The following is a 19,215-nucleotide window of genomic DNA, read 5'->3' on the forward strand; positions in this document are numbered from 1 at the left end:
CTTCTAGATCAAATTTAATTCTTATGGTATTTAATCCCTATATTTTACTGTTCTACAAATAATTCATTTATAATATTTTATTTAAATACAACTGCACCTTTCATTTTAAAATAATTTTTGAAAGTTATGCAAACATAGAAATTTTATATTAATTACAGTTTAGGTAAATCTGACTCAGACATTTTTAAAACTTCTTCCATTTACTATCAGACTAAGGGCCAGATTTATGAAGGCTGGCATGGAGTCTAAGATTAGTGTAAGACGGCAGACAGCCAATATGTCTGCAGAGCGATCCAGCAACAGCTGGCAGGGATGTGCATGAGAGCTTCTAAAGCTACTCTTGCATGGACAGTGTTATGGTATGCAAATTACCTCATTTGCTGCTGAAAGCTATGCAAATTACCTCATTTGTTGCTGAAAGCTATGCAAATGAGGTAAATTTGCGATCCCGGAAATACTAACCTGTCCATGTAAGAGTAGTGTTATTTGCAGAAATGTACTCCATTAGTAACGGAGTACCGCTCTGCAAATAGCTAAATGGAGCTATGACAGCTCCAAATAAAGGATGCATCTAGTTGAGGAAGCATGCCAATGGCCAAATATAAGGCCATTTGCATTTGCAAATGTTGTAAATCCTTAAAATCCATTTTTCCCCTGATCTCCGATGTTTAAGCATAGCACAGCACTGGGCAAATGTGCGGCGCTTTAAATAAAATGAAAAAAAATTGAAAAATAGCCAAAAATGGGCATTTTCACTAAAAAGCTTGTTCTGCCATGCAGGTGAATGGCAGGCTGAAAACAACATGGCCACTGAGTAGTGGTTGCTAAGGGGGGGGGGGGAAGCTCAGTGTGAGAGATGTAACCAAGCATTAGTAGGCAATCCTATGCAAATGAGGATAAGGATAGTGAATCCCAATTTTCCCCGGCATGTGAGCCATGTCCCTAGTGTGTAAGTGTAGGAGTAGGGGAGTAGTAGAGTAGAAGATAGGTGACATCATGAGGGGGGTATGCACGGCGCTGCCCTGGGTGGAAACAGAAAGGAAAAAAGAAGGAAAAGAAGTAGTAGGAAGTTAACCAAGGAGAACTACCAGGTGAAATATATCAGAATCAGCCAATTACACACGCAGTAGACTAGCCCAGCCCAGCACTTTAAACTCTGCAAACAGCAGTCTACCCTGTTTTTTCCCAAGAACTCTGCAACACTGCAGTATACAAAGAGTGAAAACTTAAAAAGCTTAAGTCAGACAAAATGTTAGAGGCTGCTATTGCTGTCATAAACCAACATGTGCAAGATGCTGAGGGTGGTGATGTTGTGAATGCTGCTGAACAACCCACAGTGCGGAGACAGAGAAGAGTGTACAGACCCAGGGTAACCTACCAGGGGCTACATGAGCTGGAGATAGTGGAGCGCTATAGAGTTGGCAGAGACCTCCTGCAGCAAATTGTTGAGCTGTGCCGGCCATGCCTCACACACAGAACCAACAGAGGGGAACCCATCCCAGTGGATACCAAGGTATGTGTTGGCCTACGAATACCAGCTACAGGTACCTTCCAGAGACTAACTGGCGATATGATGGGGGTTTCACAGGCATCGGCATCCATGGTACTGCATCAGTTCCTGGATGCCATGTCAGCACATGTCGGTGAGCACGTATATTTCACCAATTCCAGTGAGGCATTGGCCAGCAATATGTGCCTTTTCCACCAAATAGCAGAATACCCTGAGGTAGTGGGTGCAATAGTCTGCACGCACATACACATCAAAGCACCACCCGGTGAGTGGGGTAGGGTCTACATCAACCGCAAGGGCTTCCCCTCCATCAACTGCCAGGTCGTGTGCGATGCCCAGGGCATAATAATGAATGTATGTGCTGGCTGCCCTGGAAGCTATCATGATTCCCACATCTGGCATCTGACGCAGCTGTACCAGAGATTTGCCAATGGGGACACCCCTGACGGTCACCTAATGGGGGATGCTGGATATGCACTGGAGCCGTGGCTGATGACACCCATCAGAAATGCACACACACCCAAACAAGAACTCCATAATGAGGCACATGCACAAACAAGAAACATTATTGAGCGTGTGTTTGGGATGCTCAAGTCATGGTTCCGGTGCCTGGACACATCTGGTGGAGCCTTGCAGTACTCACCAACTACATGTACCCAAATTATCATGGTATGTGCCATGCTACACAATATGATCCTGCGAAAACAGCTGCAGGAGGAACAGCATGGGGCAGGGCCAAACAGCCCCCCACCATTGCCAAGGCCTGCACAGGCACAGCATGACTCAGAGGAGGAACAACCTAAGCCTGCCCCAGTAGGCAGAAGGAGGAGTGCCCAGTATGCCTTGGCCTTGGCAAAGAGGCAATGCATAGCACATACACTGACTCAGTAGGAACCCTGGAAATGGCACCTCTCTTTGATTCGCACATACAATAAAAGGGATGCCTAACTTGACACTACCTGTTTTCAAACATGTATAGGGAGTGTACTATGTGCATCCGACATAGGCAGTCCTGCAGCACCACCTGAGGCATGATTGCCCTATTTTAAGCAATATAAAGCAGTGCTAAGCATATTTTACCACTATTTACCATATTTAAACACAATTGCACGGAGCTGCGCACCGCGCTAACTAGCGCAACGTTGGGCAATGTTGAGCAATGTTGGGCAATGTTGGGCAAAGTCGGGCAAGGTCGGACAAAGTTGAGCAAAGTCAGGTAAACACACTCACACCTGCTTTACTGTTCCTTAAGCAGTCTGGTCTGCCCAGCAGGAAAATAAAAAGCAGCGACAGGGCTCGAACACAGGATACTGTGCACTATAGTCACGGTACTGAACCACTAAGCCATGACAGCATTTCACTGGCCCAGACACAGCAGGACAATTGCAGACTAACAAACACAAACAAATGCTGTATCATGCCCTCTGAAGAGGCATATGAGTAACTTCCAGGCCTATGCAGACAGATAACAGCAGGCCAGGCAGTGTGATGTGGGTTGGGTAGGCTATGAAGCCACAAACTAATATACGTGAAATTGGAAGCTAAGATCTGTAGTACAGTAGTATGCCTCAAGCCAGTACGATAGGCAACAGTACAGACTGAAATGAAGTACCTGACATAGCAGTGCAGGCCTAGCAAATGTGTATAAGCGTCAGGTGAACCCCTCATCCTATGTACACCCACAGTAACAATCAGGTGTGCCCCCCGGGTAGAAATGTACAACTAATAGCTGTCCCCCCTGTATGTAGAAATGTTGATAAGTCTATGCAAAGTGACTCATGGAAGCCCTGCAGGCACAGTGTGCTTCCTGTTGATGTACAACACAAAGGTGAGCCCTGAAGTAAAAACCAAATTGATTTTTCACACACATATAGTATATATGTCCATACTGGGCATGCTCACACACTTAAACAAATTTAGCAAATTTCAGTTAGCAGCATTCTGAAAGGTCATACTGGGCATGCTCACACACTTAGGCCATGTCTGAGTACACCAGTGGGCCACACATATCTGGCAGTTGCAGTTCTTACCCCAGAAACTTGTCACTATTCACCAATCCTGCCTTGCGCACACAGTTATATGAAAACAGACCCATATACTATATTGGACTCCTGCCATAATCAAACTATTAAACAAGTATAAACTATAAACAATATATATATATATATAAGTATATAAACAAGTACTTAAGTTGTTCAAAGAAAGTGAAAATTCAAAGAAGATCAATAAATCTCTGATCAGTATCATCAATGAACAATGAGCACTCCTAACATTATCCAATCCATGTTCTGGCAAAAATATTGTCAAAGAGTCCATAGAGAACCATGAAGCTTTCTTTCGCTTTGTCATAAATATCAATGTAAACTCATATATGTTCTGAGTCAGTGCAAACTGTAAATGAATACATGTACATGACTGACATTGCCAAACATCTTGTCAGACAGGTTCATACATATTTACCCCCCTCTCACTGACAAAAGGGCCCATTATCATACCTGGAGATTGTAAAAACCCAGAAGTCACATATACAATGGTTAAACAGCTCTTTCCAAACCTAAAAACACGACGTCTATCAGATGACATGGTTTCCCTGGCTGTGTCATATGTGAACTCCAAAACAAACAGACCCTGCACCTGAACAGTCTGTTGAGACTCACCTTCTGTACAGGATATGAAACTGTTGAATGGGTTACAGCAACATTTGGCACACTCCACAAGTGTTGGTGCACAACAGACCATGGGAACTATTGTCTTATAAGCCTATTAAGCCTGATCTGCAAGGCCATGGAGTCCATCATGATGGAACTCATAAACAGAGCTATTGAGAGCCTACAAACACCCAACCCATTTTGGTTTGGTCAGGGGCAGATCATGGTTCCCAAACCTGCTAGACTGTTTTCAAGGCAGTCACCCAGGACATACATCAATGAAATGAGCTACACATGTCCCACATAGACCTTGAAAAGCCTGTTTCTAACATCCCAGACACATGTCGTATCCACAAAATCAACAACCTGTGTATAAATATGTATGTCATCTGATGGATTGCCAGCTGGGGCACAGATAGATCCCACAAGGTAAGAATTGTGGTCTCCTGTTCAAGCTGGTAACAACTGCTGTCCCCCATGGCTCAGTCCTGGGATCCCTCCTGTCTGGTGTATACTTTTCAGAAACACAGTCAAACACACGAGGGATATGTTTAGCAAAGTTTGTGGATGACTGCAAAAAAGTTGTCATAATCAATGTTTGGGACAACAGAGACAGCCTTAAAATGGGTCTCAGTCAGACAGATGTGGTGTCAAAATTATGGCCTCGAGCTACAGTCATACAAATACCACATATGTGCCAACACCCTAAATATGGAGGTGATAATAAGGGATCTATAGACACATGTGGATAGTCATCCCTACTTCCAGAAACACATTCACAAAGTGGTTAGAAAATCATGCTATGTGTTTCCACAAGCTGCCAAGTTCTTTGCATGTAGGTCAAAGGAGGTTCCCTCTACTTATCAGTCATCAGACCCGTCAGAAAGTACCACAACACACTTGTGATGAATCTGACTAGGCACCTTCAGCAGCTGGAAAGACCACTGAAGTACCTAAACAAGAGGATTACTGGCCTCAAACAGTTGCCCTATGCAACAAGACTGAATTTAACTCTATCTGTACTTTGCTGCATACTGTCTACCCAGGAGATCTCTGCCCAACAGACAGGTCCATGTCCAATGCAGAACTGATGTACATGTGCTATCTGAACTAATGCCAAGCTCACTGTACCACATGCTCTAGGGATATCATCATCACAACATTAAATAGAACATGTTGGAGGGATACATTACTAACTCACAGACTTCCCTTGCTTTGGAACAGGCTCCCAACCGACATTAAGCCAAGTCCCTCACTGACACGCTTCCAAAGGAGCCTTGATGAGTGTATGTGAAACTGAACCGTCACACCAGGGATCACTTTATCAGCTCTACTACACAGAGGCATAGGGAACTAACCCCATGTGTGGTGACAGCTGCACACTCTGGCCATACTAATATATGCCTTCAGGCAGATAGCCTATTACCTACCTATGTACCTATATATATATATATATGTAGGGGGAACACAGTATAATAAGCCAAAGATGGATGGGCAGAGATGTGTGTAAGAGGGTGACCATGACAGGGAGCCATCCAGGACTGTCCCACCCAGCACACATCCCAATGGCACGAAAGACATGAGGTGCACATCTCTCCCACTGTACATAACAGCCACCAGTATCTGTAAGCAATACAGTGTATGTGGTCCATGTGCTTGCTGTACAACATGACTGTACAATGAAGTACACATTTACTATCTGTAGACATGTACATGTCACATAGGTCTGTAGTAGACTATCTCCACAAAGGCATATATCAGCCTACGCAAGTTGTGTATCTTTCACTACACCATTGGGTAGTCTCCCAAGGCCTAGTTCTAATAGTTAGTACCCTAAGCCCCTTTCTAGTGGGGATGCTGATGTGATGCCTGGCATGAATTGTCTGTTTCCCATCCACGCATCAAGGTTCCAATTGAAGAGTGTCAGCGAGGGGTACTGTCTGATGTACATTGGGACTCTGTTCCACAGTAAGGCAAGTGTCTAGGATGGTACTCTATCCCACCAGCATGTTGTATTCATTGTTGTGATGAGGTTCATATCCCTGGAATGTGTAGGGCAACTCAGTGTTGTTATCTGTAGATAGAGCATGTTCAACAGTTATGTGTTGGACATGGCTCTGTATGTTAGGCAGTATACCTCTGAGTAGGCGGTATGCAACGAAGAACAGATTTGGTTTTACCAGTTGTGTTGCATAACACAACTGTTTGAGGCCAGTAATCCTCTTGGTGAGGTACCTATGTGGTCTCTACAGCTGCTGGATATGCTAAGTCGAGTACATCCAAAATGGTGCACTGTACTCAATGATGGGTCTGATGATGTAAGAGTAGAGTTCCAACACTACCTCTTTGGATCCTGATGCAAACCCTTTGTTGATTAGGTGGGCCACATAGGATCTCCCAATCACTTTGGCAACATGGTTGTCAAAGGAATGATGACTATCTACTTGTGTCACCAGATCCCTTATCACCTTGTCATTTTTAAGGGGGTAACACCTACGTAGTAGTTTGTGGGTATTTTGTTTTCAACAAAGAGGATTACCATGCATTCCTCCACAGTGAGCTTTTAGTCCATGATTCTGACACCACTCATCTGTCTCATAGATTCCCTTCTGGAGAATATGTCTGTCTTCCGAGGAATCTATTATGGCAAACACTTTACAGTTCCCAGCAAACGTAGTCAACCACAACCCTCCTGTGTTGGCATGTACATTTGAGAAGTCTATACCAAACAGGAGGGACCCCAGAATGGAACCCTGGGGGACACCAGTCATTACCGGTGTAGAGTCTAACATGTAGCCAGCAACTCTTAATGTGTGAGATCTATCTGTGAGCCAGTTTGCAATCCATCTTGTGATGTATGGATTCATGGTCAGGTTGGTGAGTTCATCTATGATACCTGACTGGGGAATGGTGTCAAAGGCCTTAGCAAGGTATAGGTAGGCTGTGTTGAGCTTATTTCAATCATCTGTAGCCTGGGTAACTGTCAAAGAAATCCTCCCAGTTCAGTAGGCGTGGTCTGCATTTGACGAAGCCAAACTTGGTGTGCTCAACTGTGTGAAGGTTTCCAATCTCTGCATTGTTGACTTCCATTATGATTGGCTCCATTGCCTTGCAGAACACACTCATCAGGCTCATAGAGCATGAATGCCAAGGGTTTTTTCTGGCCCCAGCTCTGTGGAGTGTGAAGAACATTGCTGTGCAACATTCTATGGGTACATATCCTGTAGAGAGCATGTAGAGAGAGGTGTAAGTATATTTTTCATTCTCCAACAAGTTAAAAGAGATGTCAGGGGAGGTATATGGGAAGAGATTCTGGAGAGTAAGGAATTGTGGTGGCAGGTGTACCTAGAGGCAGGAAAAAAGCCAGGTTTAAATGATTTTTTAAGTATAGTTTCATTATTGAAGATTAAAGCAAACAAAATATAAATGTAGTACAGTTTTTTAACAGCAGAGGGTGTAATAGTTAGATTTTTATTCAGAACATTTTAATACATTCAAATGCACTTTTGTATTTAATCATCACTATTTATATAAATGTATTAAGGGATTTGTGATGTATTTATTTATTTTTATGATAACTTTTTTTGATGTGGTTAAGGTTTTAAATATGTAAATAGTGAATAGGGATTTGAAACTTTTTTAATTAATATTCATGAGGCTGGGTCAATGTTTGATTTGCAGATTTAAAAGTGTTATTCCAGGTTTAATTGGTTAATAGGGAAATGAATGCCAGTATATATATGCCTAATTAATTATGAAGTGTTGTCTGATGAAGTCCATTTGTTTTGGACGAAAACGCATGGGAGCATCAGTGTATTAAAAGCGTTAATGTCTACGTTCGTTTTGTGTCAATAAAGCTGTTGGACAGAAGTTTTGGGAGTTCTTTTTCGACTGATCGCACTCCTTCATTGTCTTATTTGGTTTCCTTGAGTGCTTTCCAGTGGTTTTTTAGAGGTGTAAGTATCCTTGATGAATATGGATACATCCTCACCCTATGTGCTATGATTCAGGTTCTGATGCTGGAAGTTATGGAATGAGTAGTATCCTGGTAGTGCTGGTGTGCTGTCTGGAGCCTTGAACTAGGTTTCTGTTGCTGCACAGATATCAATATTCTCCATAATGAGAAGTGCCTCAAGTGTGTGCATCTGGAGGCTGAGACTTCTGGCAATGAGTAGCATTTAGCTCACTTTGTAGTTATTTGTGTTGGTTACAGGGTTTGGTTTGCCCTGCATGACTGGTGTTCCACACCTGAAGTCAGTGCCTCATTAGTCCCATCTGACCATAAGCTAATTACCCTACATATCCACATTCTGGACCCACACCCCCATTAAGGAAACCATGTTAAAAAATGTCTCCAAAACCAACTTCATGCTACTTAAGACAGAAGTGCTGAACTGCAGGACACCCATGCAGATGGACAATACAGTTACGACTACTGAATCCTTCGCAATTGCACTTTATAAGCACTTACATGACTGCATGCATCGTACTATCCCAAACAGAACCAAGACGCTATACTCCATGAAAAGGAAGCCAATCGGGTGTTCCCCTGCCATAAACAAACTGCACAACAGAAGGAAGAAACTGTTGCAAAAGAGGGTAAAATCCCATGAATGGAGGAGCTCCATGGTCAACATCAGTAAGAAGCTGTGATCCCTGATAAAATCCTCCAAAGCTAGTTATGAAAACAAAATTGACACTGATTCTAAAGGCAACCACAAAGCATTCTATAGCTATGTCAAAAATCTCAATGACAACACTCAGATCTGCTCTGAGTTACAGCACAATGGCACTAAATATACAGACCCAACTGATATTGCCAACATCCTGGCAGATAGGATCAGTGTTAACTTTACCCCCCTCTCACCCCTGAAAGAGCACATCACTATAACGGAAGACTGCAAAGTTGCTGTCATCACAGCTGCACAGGTAAAAAACACTCTCCAAAGCCAGGAACACAGCATCCATGGGACCAGATAACATCCCAGGCTGTGTTCTACACAAACTACAGAACGAACAGGCACCACACCTACGTACCATGTTCAGTCATAGCCTCACCTTAGGCTTTGTGCCTGCTGAATGGCGCACAGCGATGGTTATCCCACTACACAAGGGGGGAGCCACCACGGACCTCAGGAACTAGCACCCCATTAGCCTGATGAGCCTGCTCTGCAAGGCCATGGAATGTATCATCATATAACTTATAAAAAAAGATATTGGTAATCTCCAAACTCTGGACCACAACCATGTTGGGTTTGTAAAAGGCAAATCATGTCTCCTAAACCTGATAGACGTCATTGAAGCAGTCACCAGAACTGTAGACAGGGGTAAGCTGGTTCAACAGCCTATGTAGATCTTGCCATGGCTTTCAACACCATCCCCCACTCTGGAATTATAGATAAACCCACTAAACTAGGTATAAATCGCCATGAGCTACAACATAAGCTGTAGTATACTTAACACTGAAAGTGTGATAAGAAACCTTGGGTCACAGGTGGATAGTGGACACACCTGTGATAATCACATCCCCACAGTAGTCAGGAAATCCTTCTACATGGCACACCTCATCATAAAAGGTGTCTCATGCATAATAAAAGAGGACATTGTTCCCCTCTACTCATCACTCACTAGATCCATAATAGAGTACAACGCCCCTTTTGCTATGTACCTCACAAGACATCTACAACAAGTGGAAAGCCTACAGAAATACCTCACAAAGAGGATTAGTGGCCTGAAATACATGCCATACACAGACCGTCTCAAAATGCTCCAGCTGTACTCTCTCGCATATTGCCTACTCAAAGGTGATCTCTGCCTAACATACAAAGCTATGTCAAACACAGAGCTGTTGGATATGCTCCACGTAAAACACTCACAATCCCTCTGATCTTTGGCCCCAAAACCCAGAGTAAAATACAAAATGAAGGGGTGTATCCATTTACCTTATGGATACCCACACCTTCAGGTTAGTGGCACAGCATGAGGCCTTGGAGCCCATGCAAGTGCAACTAACATTGGGCAAAGCTGTTTATCAGATTGTAGCCTGCTACAGATCACCTACCTTGTCTCAGGAACCTCACTCAGTATTCCTGAGAACACTGGAAAATATAAAGGTCCTACCAAACACCATTATATGAGGAGATTACAACTACCCAAACATTGACTGGGAGAATTACTCATGTACAACGTCCTTTGCCCAATGCTTCCTAGAGTTTAAAAACTCAAACGCCCTGGAACAGCTGGTCACCATGCCCACTAGAGGTGACAACATACTAGACCTGATCATCACCAACATGGGGTACTAGTGTTCCACACCAGAGATAAACCCCTCACTGGTAATATCAGACCATAAAGTAATTACACTGGACATCCACATCCAGCCCCCTCCCAGTCAAGGAAACCACTGTGAAGAAATTTTCAGAAGCAAACTGCACACTTCTCAAGACCAAAGTGGAAAGTTCCAAAGCCCCCTTGCTATAGGATAATGCTATACAATCTGCAGAATCATTTAGAAGTGCATTCTATGAGCATCTACAGGGATGCATGGATCAAGACATCCCAAATAAAACCAAGATGCACTCCTCCAAAAAGAAGAAATCAATCTGGTGGTCATTGCCCATAAATAAGCTATACAACAGAAGGAGGAAACTTCACAAAAGGTAAGGCATCACTGATCATTATTAGGAAGAAACAATGATCGCTCATAAAATAATCCAAGGCCAGTTTCTAAAGACTCTGCTACACTTTGCTGTGAAGGAAAGGTTAGTTTGCTGTTATTTTTTGTATTTCTGTATTGCCTTTCTATATTTTGAATACTGTAGTTTGTTTTCTTTACCTTGTGTTTTGCTTGCATTCTGTTTTAACAGCATATTAAAACTTCAAAAGAGACCACAGCTCTCTCTGTTCTGAGTCAGGCAGAAATAAGAACTGATTAATTAAGGACTCATTCATAAGACAGAAGAGGTCACTTAAGGTTAATCACTTGTTAACAGAGGGGTGGAGCTAGGAACTAAAATTTCTATTTAAGGAGTAAACTAAAACATTTCAGAGCTTTACCAGAAAGGCTCATCCAGACTCTGCTACACTTTGCTGTGAAGGAAAGGTTAGTTTGCTGTTATTTTTGTATTTCTGTATTGCCTTTCTATATTTTGAATACTGTAGTTTGTTTTCTTTACCTTGTGTTTTGCTTGCATTCTGTTTTAACAGCATATTAAAACTTCAAAAGAGACCACAGCTCTCTCTGTTCTGAGTCAGGCAGAAATAAGAACTGATTAATTAAGGACTCATTCATAAGACAGAAGAGGTCACTTAAGGTTAATCACTTGTTAACAGAGGGGGTGGAGCTAGGAACTAAAATTTCTATTTAAGGAGTAAACTAAAACATTTCAGAGCTTTACCAGAAAGGCTCATCCAGACTCTACTACACTTTGCTGTGAAGGAAAGGTTAGTTTGCTGTTATTTTTGTATTTCTGTATTGCCTTTCTATATTTTGAATACTGTAGTTTGTTTTCTTTACCTTGTGTTTTGCTTGCATTCTGTTTTAACAGCATATTAAAACTTCAAAAGAGACCACAGCTCTCTCTGTTCTGAGTCAGGCAGAACCACTGTCTTTCTAGTTGCCCGCCTCTTATGTTAATCTGACCATATATCTCATTTCTCTCTACTTTCAGTGGCTTATGTGAGTAATCACAAAACCATCACTTTTGAAATCCCACCCCTTCAATTATTTAAATTTATTGGCCATCCTACAGTATTTCATAGTACCAAAATACAAAAGTAACCACCCCTTTCAGTCCATCTTGCTGTTTTAAAAATAGTAACTCTCCACTAAACCTTAACTACTTTCATATCTAACTTCTCTAGTGCACACTGCAGAGTGCATTCTTTTCAATCTTACCTTTAAGCATCCCTGTTACTAGCACTTTCTCTAATACCTAAAAAGATCATCTCTACTTGACTCCAAGTAGACTTTTCTCTATCTGTTAAACCTAGCACTTGCTCCTACAGTACTTATTACCTTGATACGGCACTCTTATAGATAGCACCCCAAAAAGGCAAACCCCCATTTCTCGGTCACCCACGTCCCCCGGAATCTCTTTTAAAGTTTTTTTGTCTAGTCCTTCTAGCATGTCGAGGATCAGTTGCTAGTGTCCTCTCCTGCTCAGCTGGTGAACCTGGGAATATTGAGGCAATGTTACAATTGCCTCATGTACACAGACAACCCTCTCCTCCTCCCACAAAACACAAATACATGCGAGATGCAACTATACGGCCAAACTGGAGGCTGAGCTCTCTCAACATAGGACTGGCAAGACCAGTCAGGAGGAGAAGGTTACCACACACACTATAGACCCAGTCTCACATAGTACCATCACAACCTCAAATCATACACATAAACACACAAAGACATACTCGTGGCTCTGATCAAAAATCTACCAAAACAGCAGAGGCCACCAAAGCAGACACCCAAACAACCACCACCTCAGAACACAACACCTGCAACACATAGACCTCACAGTCAGAGTGTCAAACAGTCACAGCCCTTAAGGCCAAACACAATGCCAGACACACTAGTCATTGGTGACTCCATAGTCAGACACACTGACGTCCGCTCACCAGACTGAGTAAGGAGAAGGTCACAGTAAGCTGCCTGTCGGGCGCTAGAATCCGCCACATAACGCAAGCACTCAGGTCTCTCAACAGCAGGTACAAATACGACTCAGTCATTGTGCACGCTGGTGTAAACGACCTGAGACGTACCTCCTTGGACTACATGAAAAGAGACATTGAGGAGCTCTCTGATTATGTAGCCCAGGCAGGTATGACCCTGACCTTGAGCAGTATCCTACCTTCACCAAGAATGATGCCACAATACAGAGATAAGATGATCAGCTTTAACAATTGGCTTAAACTCTGGTGTCATTCAAAGGGGATCCAATGTCTGTCTGCCTGGGATGACATGCTGGACAAGCCACGCTGCCATGAGGGCGGCTTGCACCTGTCACTCCTGGGATTCGGATATTGGCAAAGGCTCTTGCCACCCCATAGTGCCTTTTTAGGCAAGGCTCAAATTCTAAACCTACCACCCTAGAACACAAAAAGGAAAAACTAAGGGTAATGCTGCTCAATGCCAGAAGTCTAAATCTCAAAATGCACACACTCGAGGCCCTTCTCAGTATGGAGAACATCGATGTCTGTGCAGTGACAGAAACCTGGTTCAAGGCTCCTGAGAGCACCCCAGCACTATCAGGTTTTACCTCTTATCATGCGTTCCGGCCCCAAAATCCGGACAATACCAAGAAAGGAGGGTATCCATATTCATCAAAGACACCCACACCTCAAGACTGGTGGCAATGCACGATGCATCGGAGACCATCCAGGTGCAATTAACCATAGGCAAGACTGCTCTGCAAATTGTAGCATGTTACAGGCCACCCTCACAAACTCAGGAACCTCACATGGCCTTCCTGAAAACACTAGAGGATAAATGTATCACCAAACACCATCATACTAGGTGACTTCAATTACCCTAATATAGACTGGGAACACTACTCAAGCCCAAACACCCTAGCCCAAAAGTTCCTGGAATTCATAAACTCAAATGCCATGGAACAACTAGTCACCATCCCACAAGAGGAGAAAACATACTTGATCTCATCATCACGAACATGGGAGCACAATGTTCAACACCGAAGTATACCCCTCACTGGTGAGATCAGATCACAAACTAATCTCGCTGGAGGTCATCATCCCACCCCACCTGAAATAAAAAGACCACAGTAAAGAACTTCTCAGCCGACTTCACACTTCTAAAGACTAGTGTGGTCTCCTTTAAGGCCCCGAGCAGTGGAAAACAGTACTCAAGCAGCTGAATCACTTACAAATGCCTTCTACCAGCACCTGCAGGACTGCATGGATAAGGCAATCCCAAACAAAACAAAGACTCTTTGTACCAAAGGCAAGCGTCCACTCTGGTGGACCCCAGCCATAAACAAACTCTACAACAAAAGGAGGAAGCTACTACAAGATAGAGCAAAATCCTTAAAAGGTAAGACACCCTTGATCACTATAAGTAAAAACTAAGAGCTCTCATAAAATCATCCAAAGCAAATTTTGAGAGAAAAATAGCTAAAGACTCAAAAGACAATCATAAGGCCTTCTTTAGCTATGTTAGAAACCTGGGAGGAAACTCCAAGATATGCTCAGAACTAGTTCAAAATGATGTGAAGATTACTGATCCTACAGACATTGCCAACATACTGGCTGACAGGTTCAGTGCAAACTTCCCCCTCCCAAAGGAGAGATATCTATACCGATTGCAGCCCCCCAAACATCTCCAACGCCCAAGTGAGAACTGCTCTCTCCAAAGCAAAAAACACAGCATCCATGGGACCTGATGGTGTCCCTGGTTGTGTGCTCCACGAACTCAACGAGGAATTAAACCCACAGCTAGGACGGCTGTTTAATCATAGTCTTACCTCTGGATACATTCCAGGGAGTGGCGCACTGCAACTGTGGTCCCACTTCACAAAGGCAGTGCCTCCACCGACCCTGGAAATTACTGGCCCATTAGCTTGACAAGCCTTATCTGCAAAGCCATGGAGAGGATCATAATGGACCTCATAAATAAAGACATAGGGAATTTGCAGACTTTGGATCCATCCCAGTTTGGCTTTGTCAAAGGCAGATCATGCCTTCTAAACTTGGTTGACTTTTTTGAAACAGTCACCAAAGCCATTGATGAGGAAAGGCAGTCCATACAGCCTACCTCGATCTGGAAGGCCTTGATACAATACCCCACTCGGGTATCATTGAAAAACTCATCAGCTTAAATGTTCACCCATACATCACAAGATGGGTTGCAAACTGGCTGAGTGACAGAACCCACAGGGTCAGAGTTGCTGGCGCCATGTCAGACTCAAAGCCTGTCACAAGTGGTGTACCACAGGGCTCAGTCCTGGGCCCACTCTTGTTTGGCATCTACTTTCAGTACAAGCAAACACAGGAGGGTTATGGCTGACAAAGTTTGCAGATGACTGCAAACTGGGCGCCATAGTAGAAAACACATCTGACACAGATATCCTTCAGAAGGGTCTCACAGAAACGGATAACTGGTGCCAGAGCCATGGCCTAAAGTTAAATGCCAAAAATGCATAGTCATACCCTTGGAAAAACAAGGTTACCCTAGCTACCAAATAGGTGGAAATCCACTGAGCACAGAAGAAGTTATCAGGGACCTGGGGACCCAGGTTGATAGTAGTCTGTCATTCGACACCCATGTAGCTAAAGTAGTTAGGAAGACCTTCTACATTGCCCACCTTATCATGAAGGGATTCTCATCTAGATCAAGGGAGGTCATAGTCTCCCTATACTCATCACTCATCAGACCAATGATTGAGTACAATGCCCCATTCGAATGTATCTGACCCGACACTTGTAGCAGCTGGAGAGGCCACAAAAGTTCCTCACCAAAAGGATAAAGGGTCTCAAACATCTGTCCTATGCTGCCCGACTGAAAGAACTCCAGCTCTATTCAGTAAACACGCTTGCTCAGAGGTGACCTTTGCCTAACATACAAGGCCATGTCAAACCCAGATTTGATGAATATGCTTCACCTCAAAAATCTAGATCCGTCAGAGCCACAAGGCGGAGACTTAAACCTCAACACGGCTATTAATAGGGCGTGCTGGAGGGATAGATTCATCACCCAAAGACTCCCTATGCTGTGGAATAAAATCCCGGTATATGTGAGGCAGAGCACCTCGCTGGCCTTGTTCAAGAGAAATCTTGACCAATGGATGGGAGATCGCAGATATACCCCAGGGATTACCTCAGTGTCACTGCTCAACAGAGGCACAGCAAAATAATGGGTATAGTTCCCCATACTAAAGGGGTGGCGTAAGCCACAAAACTATGGGCTAGGCTTGTAAATGCCCTCGGGCAGATAGCCTAGTATGAACCTATGAACCTATGAACCACAATGCCTTCGTTAGCTATACCAAACATTTAGGTGGCAACTCTCAAATATGCTGTCAGCTACTGCAAAATGGCAAAAAATACACTGAACCAATTGACATTGTCCACATCCTGGCGGACAAGTTCAGTGCAAACCTCACCCCCCCCTCACCCCCAAAAGGGCCTGTATCCATCCCAGAAGAATGCAGAGCCCCAGACTTCATGGACATGTAGGTAAAAACAGCCCTCTCCAAAGCTAAGAACACAGCATCAATGGGACTGGATGGTGTCCCAGGCTGCATCTTACACCAGCCCCAAAAGGAACTATGCCCTCACCTACATTCACTGTCCAGAGTCAACCTTACCACAGGCTATGTACCCAAAGAATGGCATACAGCAACAGTCATCCAGCTCCACAAAGTTGGTGCCACAACAGAACCTGGAAACTATTGCCCTATAGGCTTACTCAGCCTTTTCTGCAAAGCTATGGAGCAAATTATTATGGAACCCATAAACAGAGACATTGGGAACCTCCAGACACTGGCCTCTACCCAATTTGGGTTTGTTAAAGGCAGATCCTGCCTCCTAAACCCAGTTGACTTCTTTGAAACAGTTACCAAGGACATAGATGGAGATGAAAGTAGTCCACACAGCCCACCTGGACCTCACTAAGGCCTTTGACACCATTCCCCACTCTGGCATCATGGACAAGCTTACCAGCTTGAACATTAACACCTATGTCACAGGATGGGTGGCCAACTGGCTCACAGATCAAACACACATGGTCAGAGTTGTGGGTGCCATGTCCAACTCTAAACCAGTCACAAGTGGAATCCCACAGGTCTTGGTCCTGGGACCCCACCTGTTCAGTAGATACTGCTCAGAGGTACAGGCAAGCATGGGAGGAGTATGGTTGACCAAGTTTGCAGATGACTGCTAACTGTGGTCCATAATTGACTCTACAGCTGACACAGATATCCTCCAGAAGGGTCTTACAGAGACAGATACCAGGTGTCAAAACAATGCCCTCAAGCCGAATGCCAAAAAATGCATAGTCATCCCCTTTGGATAAAACAAAGTGCCCACAAATTGCCACATAGGTGGTAATCCAGTATGTACGGAGAATGTAATTATGGACCTGGGGACCCAGGTAGATAGTAAACTCTCCTTTGATGATCACATTGCCAAAGTGTTTAGAAATTCCTTCTATGTAGCCCACCTAATGTCACCTAATGTAACCCACTTTGTCAAGTCTGATGATGTCACCATCCTACAAATATACCTGTGGAAAAAAGAATTCCCAATAATGTGTATAGCACTTTGTGTAAATGCGTACTGCTGTAATATCATAAAATAATTAGGTAGGGGTTTGAATCCTGTACTTGTCAACTGTATGAAAGTGTGTGTGTGTTTCCTTGGAGAGAAGCAACCTTTTTGAAGACTACTGAAACACCCTAAAAGTGGTATACTCTTCTTTGTGAAGTCTGATGATGTCACCATCCTACAAATATACCTGTGGAAAGAGCAACTCCCAGTAATGTGTATAGCATGTCACGTAAAAGCGTACTGCTTTAGTGTTATAAAGTAGTTAGGTAGGGGTTTGAATCCTGCATTTGCCAACTCTATGAGAGTGTGTGTGTCTGTCTTTGGAGAGGAGTAACATTCTTGAAGACTACTGAAAAAGCTTAAAAGTGGTATACTCATCTTTGTCAAGTCTGATGATGTCACCATCCTACAAATATACCTGTGGAAAGGGGAACTCCCAGTAACGTGTATAGTGTGTTGTGTAAATGCATATTGCTGTAGTATCATAAAATAGTTAGATAGGAGATTGAATGCTGCACTTGCCAACTTTGTGTGTGCGTCTCCTTGGAGAAGAGCAATCTTTTTGGAGACTACTGAAAAACCTTAAAAGTGGTATACTCATCTTTGTCTAGTCTGATGATGTCACCATCCTACAAATATACCTGTGGAAAGACGAACTCCCAGTAATGTGTGTAGTGTGTCATGTAAATGTGTACTGCTGTAATATCATAAAGTAGTTAAGTAGGGGTTTGAATCTTGCACTTGGTGTGTGTGTGTGTGCTCCATGTGTGTGACACTGTTGGTCAATGGGTCGTGGATTTCGCTTTTACTCCTGTATGACATATCACAATGACAACAGTATGTGCATTACACATGCCAGGTAGCTGTGTGGCAAATACATATACATACATGTGACCTCAGTTATTTCATAGGTGGGAACCCTGCTTTCTCCATGAACACATCTGTTATCTTTGCCAGAGTGTGCTGCCGCTTTCCAGACCTTAGGTCACATCTGTATGCTTGTGACAAGCCTAGCCACTGCAATGATTCCTGGCCTACGTCATCCATTTCACATACACTCATGACATTTCTATTGAATAGTGTGAGTGAGGGTTTATGCCTGAGGTATATTTGAAACCTGTTCAAAAGCAGCAAAGTCTGTCAAAGATGGCTATTTATTATAGGTGTGCAACAACCTTTGTGGATATGCATGCAGACCTTTTATTGCTTATGTGATCCACAGAGGGATTTCCAAAACCCTTTGGAAATGTGATTATCAAAGGAGAGATGACCTAACACATGGATCTATGTATACATCGGTACCTGTTCCACATTTAGGGGGCTACTACCTATGTGGTACTCTGGGGATACTATGTTTTGTAAAAGTGGATGACTATGCTTTATTTGGCTTACAGCTTTACAGCATGGGTTTGACACCATGTATCTGTCTGTATGATACCCTTTTGGAGGATGTGTGTGTCATCTGGAGAATGCATTATAGCCCACAGTATGCATTGCCAAATGTGGCCAGACATATCCCTACTGTGTTTGCTTGTACCTAAGAAAGCTATATGCCAAACAGCAGTGGTTGCAGGACTGAGTGCAGGTGAATACCACTTGTTACTGGCATAGAATAGTACTTGAAGGCTGCAAATGTTACTGTGTGTCCTACATCTGTGTGTCAGTTGTCAAGCCATCATCTAACAATTGTTTATGGGCAGGCTGTTGAGGTTATGTATACTACCAGAATGCAAACCAATGACAGATAGTAACAACAGTATCACCCACAGCACAGTA

At 43.4% G+C, this 19,215-nt stretch overlaps 1 protein-coding gene across 2 annotated transcripts in view; it reads right to left on the reverse strand.

The window, feature by feature from the left end:
- Positions 1 to 19,215, reverse strand: part of LOC122794510 (synaptosomal-associated protein 25-like) — a 1,032,368-nt gene that overhangs the window by 735,749 nt on the left and 277,404 nt on the right. The window lies entirely within an intron of this gene.

Source organism: Protopterus annectens, chromosome 1.part0, assembly GCF_019279795.1.
Source record: "Protopterus annectens isolate FY-2018-M chromosome 1.part0, PAN1.0, whole genome shotgun sequence".
In the NCBI taxonomy this organism is placed as follows: Eukaryota; Metazoa; Chordata; order Ceratodontiformes; family Protopteridae; genus Protopterus; species Protopterus annectens.